This window comes from Rattus norvegicus, chromosome 2 (assembly GCF_021556685.1).
Source record: "Rattus norvegicus strain SHRSP/BbbUtx chromosome 2, alternate assembly SHRSP_T2T, whole genome shotgun sequence".
Taxonomy (NCBI): domain Eukaryota; kingdom Metazoa; phylum Chordata; class Mammalia; order Rodentia; family Muridae; genus Rattus; species Rattus norvegicus.
This window is the reverse complement of record NC_141535.1, coordinates 159,440,691-159,453,759: the sequence shown is the minus strand read 5'-3', so window position 1 is coordinate 159,453,759 and position 13,069 is coordinate 159,440,691. Positions and strand designations below refer to the sequence as shown.

The following is a 13,069-nucleotide window of genomic DNA, read 5'->3' as shown; positions in this document are numbered from 1 at the left end:
CATACTTCCCACAGGTTTCTTGAGAAGAGGATTACTTATCAGAATTCCTTACTCGTTTCCCCAACCTAGTATCTTACTGTACTTCAATTCTATATAATAGAAATTCTATATAATAGAAAGCCTCCACTTTTGTTTTTATTTTATTTATTTTGCTTAGATTTTATTTTGCATTCCTACTCTTGAACATGCCCAACTTAGTGATTTCATTGGCAACCCTTTGAGGGCAGGGTCTCAAAGTCTCTACCTTGTCAGAGTCTCTACCTTACACACATCCTTGCATGTGTAGCTCTTTATTTACATCTCTAAGATCAAATGCTGATAATGTTTGCTGTTTGATTGTTTTTCATGGCAAAGTATGAAGTTCAGTTGCTACTCCATGGGTAAGCTTCTTCAGGAATCAGTGGAAGAGTATGGGTTCTGAGTCAAAGTTAGAGTAATGCTAATAAAAAATTCTCAGCCTCACTTGTTTCCATATATTTGTGATCCTTTGAGTGCTTCAGTTTCATGGTTTGTTTGTCCAAAACTCACAGTCAGAACTCTCCTGTTCTTAAAACTATCAGGAATATCACATATAACCCTGGATGGCAAGAATTCCTATTTATAAGACTATGCACCTTGTGCCAGTGTAATAGCCTCAGACAATAATTTACATTTTTACCATAAAACTATTCTTCTCAGACTGTAAAGGCACAGAAAACTAAAGGCACACACAGCTAAACGAAATACAGGCAATTTAAAATACAACAAAACAAATATATCCTTGTCATTCACAGCTAATTTATAATCAATGTTTGACCAGCTTTCTAAGTTATGCAGGCACAAATGAAGTGTGAAGTTACAAATGTCCAGCCGTGCACAGGAACTGTGCAATGACATCTTGGCATTTGGAACACATATATGTTAGTTTGCATACAAACACAACACATCTTCTCAGAGTATATTAGATCATACAGAATACACAGGCATGTATACATTTTTTCATGGTGTTTTCACAGGTGTACAATGCTCTTTCTAGAACACAGCTATGAAAACATGGGCTAAGTCCACACGTGCACAAAGAAATGTTTCAATGTCCAATCCATAATAGTGAAATGTTCCTTTCCATTGTCTTTTAAAAGTCATATCTAGAAAAAAAAAAAAAACTACAGCAATACGATTCGGGTTTATTTCTTTTTCTAAAAAGAAAAAAAATTAGTAAAGTATTCTAGCATCACTATTATGTGTAGTTTAGGCTATAATTTATGTCTTATTTTTCTCAATAAATACTTTTTTTTGGTAAAGCTTTCATTGTATCACTCTTGAGGGGTGGGGGGGAAGAAACTGTGACCACCCCCCCACCCACACACACACACAAGCTCCCATTATCTTAGTGAAAATGAGATGGATATTTACATATAAGCACAATTCAGGACACAGAACATTTAATACACAAAGGATGATCAGACCAGTTCATACCCAGCATAGTTCCATTGAGTAGTTTCTGTTGCACACATATCGGCTCCTCTGCCCACGATCAGCGCTGCTTTGAAATACTACAAAGCAATCTACACTCCGAGCGCCGCATGCTTAAGTTCTTTACATTCTCAGAAATGCAAAGGCTTGTACGGTGAGTGCTGACTTGCTGCGGTGGTCCACCACAGACTTCGGGAAACCCACCTCTGAGCTGAACCAGCTTAAAGCTCAGACGCTCTGAGCTTCATTCTCAGCAGCGGGTAACCGGCCACTCTCTGGGCTGAGTGTGCACTCTAGCTCGCCATCTGGAGGCAACTCCACGCAGCTGCAGCGAATTTTTAACAACTGTGGGTGGAACAAGAAATGTCAGCAAATTCTTTGTTAAATAAGCAGCATACTGTTTCATTTACACACTTCTCTGATAGAAAAAAAAAAGCCAGTAAGATGTAAAGGGAGGAAAGAAGGGTGGAAGAAAAGGAGAGAGGGAGAGAGGGATGGAGAGAGGATCGGAGAGAGGAAGGGAGGGAGGGACAGAGCAGAGCGGGTACTGGGAAAGGAGGGAGAGAAAAGGGAAGAGAGAGAGGGAGCTAGAAAAAGAAAGAAGAGAGGAGAGAGGATGAAAAGAAGGAGCCGATCCGAAGAGCAAGAAGATGGAGAGAGAGAGAGAGAGAGAAAGAGAGAGAGAGAGAAGAGCTAGGAAGAATCATCAGAAACGTTCGTTCTGTTCTATGTGAATTTCTGTGAATTTTATTACTTTCATATTTTAGCATAAAATAAAAATACAGTTATTTCATATATGAATAAATTTCACAAGAGTGCAATTTAATTTTTCACTTCTTGGTGATTCATCTCAAAGTAAAATAATTATCACAGGCTGCTAAAAGAAATTTCCACATCTTTGATACTTAACTCAAAGACAGCTTTGCAAAACAAAAATCTGGTGGCTTCACAGAGAACAGAATCATGTTAAAAATGTGCTGTTACTTAAAAAGAGTTACAGAACTTACCAGTAAAAACGTAACATCGTGACCAGAGGAGTGTGGTAACATGAAAAAAAGCAGTTTCTCCTAGTTCCTGTGACCAGGGCTTATAAGATTTCCAAATTACAAGTGGTTTCTTCAATTATCTCCAGTATCCCTTTAAAAGCTCTTCCAGTAAAGAACACCAAGTTTTAAGTACTGTTATGTAAATCAAATATTTAAAAGTTTTTCCACTGCTATGCCTATTTAGAAATCTGAATACTGGGTATTTCTGTATTGCCCGAAGATTGGACCAAGCATCCTTTAGGTGTCCTGTCAGGTAGATTCTACCATAAATCAATTTAGGAATACATTTTTTCCCATACAATTTTACATTGAAGCTACTTAATAAGAAATTTGTCTATAGAGATATTGTATTTTTCTTGAAAATTATGAATCACTGTTATGTACTCCGCAAGACCCCACAGTTTAAGTCAGGATTTAAAAAATATACATTATAATAAAAACAGAATTTGTTTAATTTGTACTTCAACCGAGTTGTTTATTTCAGTATTATGATTGAATGTTTTTCTAAAATATTTAATTAGAGTATTTTTAAATTTTATGTGAGTATGTTTAAAACCATATTTTTGGTGAGCTTGTATCAGCTTTAGAAACCCCTTGTGGTAGAATCCAAATCTCCATTGTCTGCTCTTCATGTAACCATACCTTCAATTCATAGGCCATTAAGAATGAGAATTTCTGGGGTTAGGGATTTAGCTCAGTGGTAGAGTGCTTGTCTAGCAAGCACAAGGCCCTGGGTTCGGTACCCAGCTCTGAAAAAAAAGAAAAGAATGAGAATTTCTTGGCTAATTATATCCTAAATTACATGACTTCTATGCTGCACTATGACTAGTGATGCATGGAAACTCTTAGATAATCAAGATATTTATTGTTTCAGCATAAGACTGTAGGCAGAAACTTTGGAAATGTGTAACTAGCAAAGAAACAGTAAACAAACACAAATGCATTTAATATTTATCAAAACATCTTACATAAACATTTGATAGATAAATTCAGGAAACCATTTTTCAATCTTTAATGTTTGAATTTTCTATGGTCAACGTTTATGCAAACATTTCTATAAATTTGAAGAATAATTATGTTAAAATAATAAATTATATATTCTTTGTGCAAAGGGAATCTTAAAATGATAAGTTAAGGGGTTGGGGATTTAGCTCAGCGGTAGAGTGCTTGCCTAGCAAGGGCAAGGCCCTGGGTTTGGTCCCCAGCTCCAAAAAAAAAAAAAAAAAAGATAAGTTAATTTCTCAATTGCATAGGCAAAGACATTTTGTTTGTCTTTAGCTGAGACAGAACCTGGAAGAACAGAGTATGAACTGTTGTTGCTTACAGAAGAAGTGGCTGTGGGCTAAGAAAGAAGATCTTCTGCTACATATGCAGCTGGAGCCATGGGTCCCTCCATGTGTACTCTTTGGTTGGTGGTTTAATCCTTGAGAGGAGCTCTGAGGGGTCCGATTGGTTGATTTTGTTGTTCTTTTCTGGCATCAATGGGAGGGGAGGACCTTGGTCCTGTGAAGGTTCAATGCCTCAGGTTAGGGGAATGCTAGGGCAATGAGGCTGAAGTGGGTGGGGGGTTGGGGGAGCACGTTCATAGAAGCAGGGGTAGAGGGCATTGGATAGGCGGTTTGCAGAAAAGAAAATGGGAATAACAATTAACATGTAAACAAATAACATAATGAATAAAAATTAAAAGTAGTTCTTATGAATAGCTCTTGCCCTTCAAGAAGAGAAGAATGCTTTTTATTATACTCAGACCAGGGAAAATAAAGTAAGAAAATATAAATCTCTAAATAGATAATATTGATAAAGCTAAAACTTGCATGCTGAAAGGGACTGGATATAGATCTCTCCTGAGAGACATATCTAGAGCATGTCCAATACAGAGGTCAATGCTAGCAGCAAACCACTAAACTTAGAACACGACCCCCTTTGGGAATATTAGAGAAAGGATTGAAAGAGCTGAAGGGATTTGCAACCCCATAAGAACAACAATGCCAACCAACCAGAGCTTCCGGGGACTAAGCCACTACTGAAAGACTACATGGACTGACCCTGGGCTCCAACTGCATAGGTAACAGAGAATAACTTTGTTGGCACACCAAGTGGAAGGGGAAGCCTGGTCCTGCCAAGGTTGGACCCCTAATGCTGGGGAATGTCAGGGAGCGGTAAGGGGGGGTAGTTGGGGGAAACATCCATATGTGAGAGGGGGAGGTGATGGGGGACTTATGGACAGGAAATCAGGAAAGGAATAACATTGAAATATAAATAAAAATATATCTAATAAAAAAGACAAAGTTATTTCTTTTCTTCTTTTAAAATATTTTGATACTCTACATACATATGTATTTGGATATATTCTACTTCCATTCTCTCTCCTTCCATTCTCTTCTCCTACACCAACTACCTTTTTCTCCTAAACTTATGACTGCCTTTTCTGAGTTCATGTAAGTACATGGATATCCTTTCAAAGACTGAATCCTGATAAAACAAATACAGCACTAACAGTCATTAACTATAAATAGCCCATCATATAGGAGTGGGATTTAATGAGAAAATTTCTATTTCTGTGCTGTGTCAAATATAGAGAAAGTATAAGGGGAAAGGAGACAAATAATGAGGACGAAGAACTAAGTACTAAATATCCATCTTTATTAATGAACCACGATAAGGGTCTAAATTAGATTTATGGTGTTATATAACAAACTACCAAAAAACTTACTGAGTTATACAAAATATATCTGTCATATTTCAATTTTTCCAAGCAAAATACTGTTCCAGATTTATCTCAGATGTTCACTGTTCTCAGAGTCCTGCAAGGTTGTAATCCAGGTTTCAGATACACTGTGCTCTTACCTAGAGGTTTGACTGATGAAGAGTTGATTTGGACGTTCCTACAGATTGTCGCAAACTTCATTTCCTTGGGGCCTTAGAACTCTCCATGGCTTGTTTCTTCAAGGCCACCAAGAAAATATATTCTCCGGAGTAAGAAGACAAATACCATCTGAAGATATTTGCCCCATTAAACCAGATCTGAAGAAAACAAAAAAACTACTCAAAATAAAACATTCAGGGTCTTTAATTATATTGCAAACCCTTTCACACTAGCTATGGTTTATTGGGTAGAAAAGAGCAGATTCTGCACAGGAGATGAAGATAACCCTGTGAGGGGTCAGCCTAGAATGTATCAAAACCAGGAGCTATATAAAGACTCACATGGTTTCCTGCTATTATTTAAAAGCTAAGTAGAACAGTCTGGGAAAAGTTGGAGTTTAGTCTTGCCAATATTCTATCTGTTAATATTTTCCTTCTATAAAACTATTTAAAAATGTTTGTTAACTTGTCTTTTTTTTTCTATTTTTTTTTTTCGGAGCTGGGGACCGAACCCAGGGCCTTCTGAGCCAAATTCCCAACCCCCACTTGTTGTCTTTTTTAACAACTCTGCATCAATATAAGTTTACAACAGTCTGAATTGGAGTAAAATAGCCAAAAGTTATTAGAATTAACATGTTTCATTAAATATGTACTAGAAAAGACTTACTCAAGGGAAGTTCATTTCAACCTATTATATTGCTGAAGGTTGGTTAAAAGATGGGAATGTATCTATTAGAGGGACCTTGTAGATGCATCCTATATCTGTGAGGGAGCTGAGTGTAACAAGAGCCCAGAGAAGTTATTTGGTTAGGAAAGAGAAAAGATGTAGAAGGTACGGGAGTTAAATTGATATTGTGAAGAACATTGGTAAAGATGTAGCCCCAGTGGCGGTTTATACTAGATACATTCATGTCTGTGCACAAATCTCACAGCTAAGGAAACATGCTCTGGGGTGTCTCTGCTTGCTTCAGCTAGGAATATACACCTGGCCACAAAAATTACACTCCCTCTCACTAGCCAGGAATCTATGATTTGCTCGACCTTAATGGAAAAATTGTCTAATTAGAGTTTTATATGGAAGAAAAGTCAGATGGCTTCCAGTTTTGTAGTTGAAAGGTCATGCAGTAACTGAACTCTCTGCCTGCCCATGCAAAGGAAATTGATTTGAGGGAAAAAAAAAAGTAATGCAAACTCAGAAGTATGTAGCGATGAAAGACAGAACTCATTCCTCTGATCCTTCAGTACATTCTCAAGAATTTCTTTTTATGGATTGTACACAATCTAAGTGTCAGGAGCAGCACAATGAGCTAGTCCCTGTTCTTGGGAAACTTGCTCTTGTAGTGAGAGATTAACAGAGACTACTATATAGCAGCAGGTGTTTAACATATCCCAAGCGTGGAAACTACAGCAATTAAAAGAAAGACAATTAGGCGGTTCAAGATTAGGGACAAGGAATCACTCTTTCCATGTGTTTTTCATATGAATGTGAGAATCTAGTCCAGCTTGATGACTAACTAGTACTGAGTAGCTGTGTTGAGTTCATCCAACAATGAACTACAGTGTTCCAAAATGAATTAATAGTTTCTAAAAACTGAAAGTGATGTTAAAGGTGGAAAATCTTCAATCTATATTCCTGTGTATTTTCATCAAAGAGACAAAAGATACTAGAATTTCACCATAGCTTTAATGAGTGTTAGGAAACCCTTACAATGTGGAGGTTAATTCTGAGTGACTATATTGTTGAGAGCAGCTGTTTTCAGCATCGTTTGCTTAAGAATGTAGAACCAAAAAAGAAAAATCATCAATATAAAAGAGGATATTTTTGTTGTTTCACAAATTTCTAATTGAAGATTATTATTTGATACCAATAAAAGTATATTGAGATAGATTTAAGAAATGTAACTCATGCCTATATCTTATTTATAGAGGGTTAATTTGTTTCACACAAACTACATTTTGTTGCTGTTACTGCATCTCACTATGGAGCCTTGTGGGTCATGAATTTCAGTTCTGTCTGCCTCCCCTTTCTGAATGCTGTAATTTCAGGCAAGCAGCATCACACTTGTTAAGACATCAAGAGACAAAACAATGCAAGCACATATTTTACAGGAGTCAATTTCATTTACATTTTGTATTCTCACAGAGTGCGCGTGCGCGTACACGCATATGCGCGCGCGCGCACATACACACACACACACACACACACACACACACACACACACACACGAGGGAGCGTGCAAGGGAGTAATACATAGGAGCCTAACTACATATGATTTTGAAGTCATTTTTTTCCAGAATGGTAGGCTAGGTCTTTCTTAATTTGCCTAGAGGTCTTTGAATGGAAATGCCGTAATAAATTAAGAAGCAAGTACTTTAGGTCAGATTATCCTTTGAATATTTAAAGGTGAAAAATAAAAACATTCCAGGTATAGAAGCAGTCTTTTACATTCTAATAAAGTATTTTAATGAACTCTTTAACAAGACGTTTTACCACTGTGAAATTGATAACAGACAGAATTACATATTATCTCCTTAAAAACTAGTGAAGTGTCTTAACTATGTCCCGTATGTTAATATTTTTATCATAGTATTATTTAAAATATTCATTAACTCCAGCACTTGTAATAAACACATTCCCCAGCTCGCCAATATTTTCAAAGAACTTGTATATGAGGAAATACAATTTTTAGCAGTCACCAGCAAAATAGCTGGGTTTCATCAAATATGATGGGAAATTGCCCCCATTTGGTGTTCTGTAATTTCTGTTGGACATGCATATGTGAAAAAGAATCAATTTCAGTGCTCGAGAGGCAGGGGTATAGATATTAGAGCTCGTAAACATTAGTTGTTTAATGACATAGGACTGAGGACTGAGCTTTAGATAGCCCATGGAAACTAGAAGGAATTGTATAAGCAAGTCCCAACTGTGAGGTGAAGGCAGCCAAAATCATGGAATCTATCACAGGCTTCATGTTTGTACTTTAGAAATTGATGACATTGAAAGAAATGAAAGACAATGTTCCACAGCATTCTTGTTCTACACTTAAATTACAAGGCCACACTCAGGAGTCCCATCCCCTGCAAATTCCAGCACGTGCCAGATGAAAACCTTGTACTTGGTCCCATAGTTCATGGGGAAAGAAATGTTTGATCACTCATATTTAAATAAATCTCATTTCAAGACATTCACGTCATATTCCTGCTCTCAAATAACTTCAAAAAGTTCAAAGCCTTGAGGGCAAATCAGCTTAATTTATACACGCCATTCTGTATCATGCAAGTTATTTTTCAGTCAATATCATTACTATTGTCTAGGATGTTGTTGCCAGCTTTAGAACTAGACAGGAGAGACTATATACTGTACTTTAATTGTGCTCCCATGGGAGCTCCATGGAAGTGAAACACGTGTCTTTCAGAAATAAGTGTGAGATTTATCATGTTAATTCTACTAGACTCATAGTTTGATGGTTTTTGTTCCTTTTCTGTTCCTAACTCATCTCCTTTACTACTTCATTTTATCTCATTCTCAGAGTTGCAATGTATCCAAGCCTGTGTAAAAATCCTGTGTAGCTCATGCTGGCCTAGAAAATTCACCAGAGGCCAGCATGGCCTCGAATTGACGACGCACCAGCCTTTCCCATGTGCTGTAACCATCCGCATGTGTTACCACGTCTGGTTTAAGTTTGCAATGCAGCTTTCCAGGTGACTGTCTGATCTGTGTGTATCCGTGAATGAATATGAAACTTATCATCTGACATTTAAGCAAGCAAACAAACAAAAATTGATGAAGAAAAGCCAAGTAAGTACAAAGTGAGGTCATTTTTTAAAATTTCTTCCCCTCAGAGCTCAGAGAAACCACCACGGAAGTGGGGGAGGAAAGAATACAAGAGCCACAGAGGATGGTAGACTTCAACTCATAGGAATTCAAGGAGACTGAATGGGTCTGCACCAGGTCCTCGGTGTGTGATTTATAGCTTTATGTTTAATGAGACTCCTGAGTGTGAGAACTTGTGGTCTCTGATTATGCTGTTTTCTGTCAGTTTACTTGCCTTGCACAACTTTGATGTGATAGCCTTTTATTTTATCTTATATTTTATTTAGTTTTGTACTGTTGTTATCTCTTGTTATGTGTTCTTTTCTAATGAAAGACAAAAAGGAGTGGATTTGGATGGGAGTTGAGGTGTGGTGGTACTGGGGGGGAGTAGAGGGAGCAGAAACTACAATCTGGGTATAGTGTATGAGAAAATAATCCATTTTCAATAAAAGAGAAAATGTTTTCAGTCAGTTAAATTTGTCCTAGTGTGAGCTCTCCTGAGATTCACCGAGGTCTACTCTATTGGCAACAATTATAGACAATTGTCTTAATAATACCTTAACTTCAGATATTAAAGTCTAGATTCTGATATTACATAATTAACCATATAAGGTCAGTGGTTCTCAGCCTTCCTAATGCTGTGACCCTTTTAATCCATGGTGTGATGTTACTGCATGTTCCTTATGTTGTAGTGACCCCTAAACACAAAGCGATTATGTTGCTATAATTTTAGGAACACTTTCATGAATCACAATGTACATAGGATATTCGGGATAACTGATAGGCTGGCCCCAAAGGGATTGCAACCTACAGGTTGAGAACCGCTGCGATAGGTGCTTTTCTTCCCAGTCCCTTTAGAATTACTCTGTGATTCTATAAAACCATTGTTCAGCAGTAGGCAAGGCCGCTTGCTACAGAACTTGATGATCTATATTTGATCCTCAGAATACACACATATTTAAGAGAACTCTAACTCCTTCCAGTTGACATTTGAAATTCTCAAGTGTACCGTGGCATGTACTACACTGAACAAATAAGCTTTGATTGTCTTAGGAGAGTTCAACTAACCTTTCAGATTCAAACACGTATTTACATTAAAAACATCAGGTTTTATTTACTGGAAGCCTACAAAATGTTGAGATTCTTATGTGAAACTATAGAGAAAGTGAATGGGTATGTGAATACATGACCCTCTCTCCACATTTAGGTTTCTCCACTAGATTGGTAATACAGCTGCTCCAAACGGAAATACTTGCTAAATGTTCGCTAAGATACCTGCGAAGAAAAGGGTGTGCAATTTCTTTTTGAACTGTAAAAGGTATTTCCAAGAGCTCATCTCTGAAGATAGGGGGAGAGCTGAACTAATCCATACTTCCGCAACTATCTAGCACCCAGCCTGAAGTGTTTGATTTCTCAAATTCTTACATTAAATATTGATATCCCCCACTTCTATTCCTCACATTTATTTTTGATCAGTGGTTTATATTTCTTTAAATTTTACACGTTTTGTTCTCATTGAAAACATTGTTTATAATTGTGCTTTCAGTTGGTTCAATGGTAGTAGCTCAAATAAACTTGCAGTTAGCTTTTGGTTCACTTAGTGTACAAAATTACTTAGGATGCGCAGGAATGGAAATTAGTGAGCTTGAAGATTGTTTGCGTAATAGCTCAAAACAAGTTAAAACGTGTTCATCACCTCATACAATCTATACTCCGGGCATGCTATGATTCCATGTATGGAATGAGGCTTTAGGAGTATGTGTTCCATTGAACTATAAACCATCCTGATACTATGTCAGTGTTACACATATCAACATATCTGTTTACTCTAAACCACCCTGACTGAAATACAAGGTAGCTAAGAAAAATTGGTTAACACTATTCATCTCAATTCCACTGCTTTCCTCTGGAAGATGTCTTTCTGTCTTAAAAATTTATAATAGCTAGCATGACAAGATCTTTGGTTGGGTCTGGAAATTACATTCTATATATTGTTTTTATATATGCTTTTACTTGATATTACATCATCAATAAAAGTATTTTTTTTAGAAATGGAGGTTTCTTCTCTCCATAGTATGTGGCAAGTAAGTTTCAGTCAGTCAGGCTATAGCTGAAGCAACAAATATCTGTGTAGTAAACACTAAAATTCATAACACAGAGCAAAGACACATGAAAGGTGATTTATTCCACACCTTTCTTTAAAAAAAATAAATTTGGCTCGAAATACTTGTGCTTGTAGTGTTCACCATTAATATTATCAGCTCACTCTATCAATTCACCTTTTCAATGCTCCTTAGAGCAAACAATTATTCGAGTATATTTGGGATTTTTGCATCAAAAGTTAGCATGAAAATCGAATGAGGTAAAAATAGATTCAAAAGTCAAAGAGAGTCAGCTAATTTACAGAAGATGATGTGAGGTTCCTTCAGGGTTATACTCCCCAGCCCTGAGGCAAAGAGGCATGCGTGTGATTTCACACTTGCCTACGTGGAATATGGCAACCCGAGTTGTGCAACCACTCAACAAGGCCTGAAGCATCTCTTGACTCCTCAGCCTACTATTGCAATTTGATTTCTCTTACACCTGACTCCTGGGGTTTTGGGGGAAGGATAGAGTTTGTTGGCAGTGTTTCCTGGATAAAGCTCTTTGAAACCGAATTCGGAAAGCTCATTAGGGAAACTGCTATGACAAATGTTCCTTCCACACCCAAGTCTTCGCACACTGAAGGCTCACAAAGAAGGCATTTTTGACCTAGAAAACACTGATAGAAGTTTGAATTTTGCCCCATAAAACTGAAACACTATATTTCAAAGGAACAGGCTCTATGTCATGATGCTTTGGTCGTGTTCTGGGTCTCTGGAGATATTTCGTTAATAATTCTAAAGGACACTGAGCATTTTGAAGAACAAACTGAAACATTTTAAGTATGACATTCTAAATCCCCACTTTACAGACTACCAAAGTGGTTACCTCTGAATCAACTGTGTTTGTGTGCCTATGTGTTACATAAAGCTGAACAGGGCCTTCTTTCTGGTCATGGCCAATTCTAGTCTTTCCTTTATAATGATAGCAGCATGCACCCTAGACTGCAATTAAACATGCCTATACAGCAGACAAATGGTCAAAACTAGAAAATAAGAGGCAAAGTGTCTCTATGCCTGCCTCATAAATGTTGTCATGAACAACTTAAAAGAAAGCTCTGCTTCTTTTCAAGTGATAAGCTGGAGTTCCTTTGAAAACTTCTGAAAATAGGGCCAAGTTGATTTTATGCTTACAGTGATAATGCATACATAATTTCATTTGTCCTGGACAATTCAATGTTTTCACATCTAAAAAGAATGGTGAGAGGCCCAGAGATGTCTCCCACAGACCTCCCCCCCCCCTCTTGTTTGGGAGTGAGTGGGAAATCCTACCCTTTCTCCAAGACAGTTGGCTGAGGAACAGGATCTATTAAAAAGAACTGCGTTGGTTTGCACTGCAGATTGGATGGAGGAGCATTGAGCCACTGCATTAACAAGACTGCAGTGGGGGCAGTGGTCCCCTGAATCATGGAGCACTTTCACATGTGTGCAAGCATCTTCCCAGTGTCCTCATCTCATTTGTCACCAATTGGTATCTGGCTCCTCTCAACTCAAATCCACACCTTCTTGCAGCCATGCTACAATTTCATCACTGCCCCCCTCAAACCCCCACGTTAGTAAGTATAAAGATGAGGCAATGTGCGTACTTTCAGTTTGTCACCTATGTTGCATGACCGTTGGCAGTTTCTACAAACCACTTGGAAGGGCTCCTGGTAAACACTCAGCGATGTTGCCCCCGATCCTATCCAGTTCAGATGCTCTTAATCTGATCATCTCCCCCACCCCACCCCCTTCAGTTTGAGCTGTAATTT

The 13,069-nt window shown here is 37.7% G+C and overlaps 1 long non-coding RNA gene across 4 annotated transcripts in view; it reads right to left on the bottom strand.

The window, feature by feature from the left end:
* LOC147996301 (uncharacterized) overlaps positions 1 to 1,740 on the bottom strand; it is a 425,118-nt gene extending 423,378 nt beyond the window's left edge. For 2 of the 4 annotated variants that reach the window (XR_015671870.1, XR_015671869.1), the window contains exon 1: positions 1,456 to 1,734. This is a non-coding gene — a long non-coding RNA (uncharacterized LOC147996301). Of the gene's footprint in view, positions 1 to 1,455 lie in introns of all 4 variants that reach the window. The other 2 variants (XR_015671867.1, XR_015671866.1) reach the window with 2 other exon arrangements.
* Positions 1,741 to 13,069: the final 11,329 nt, after the last annotated feature.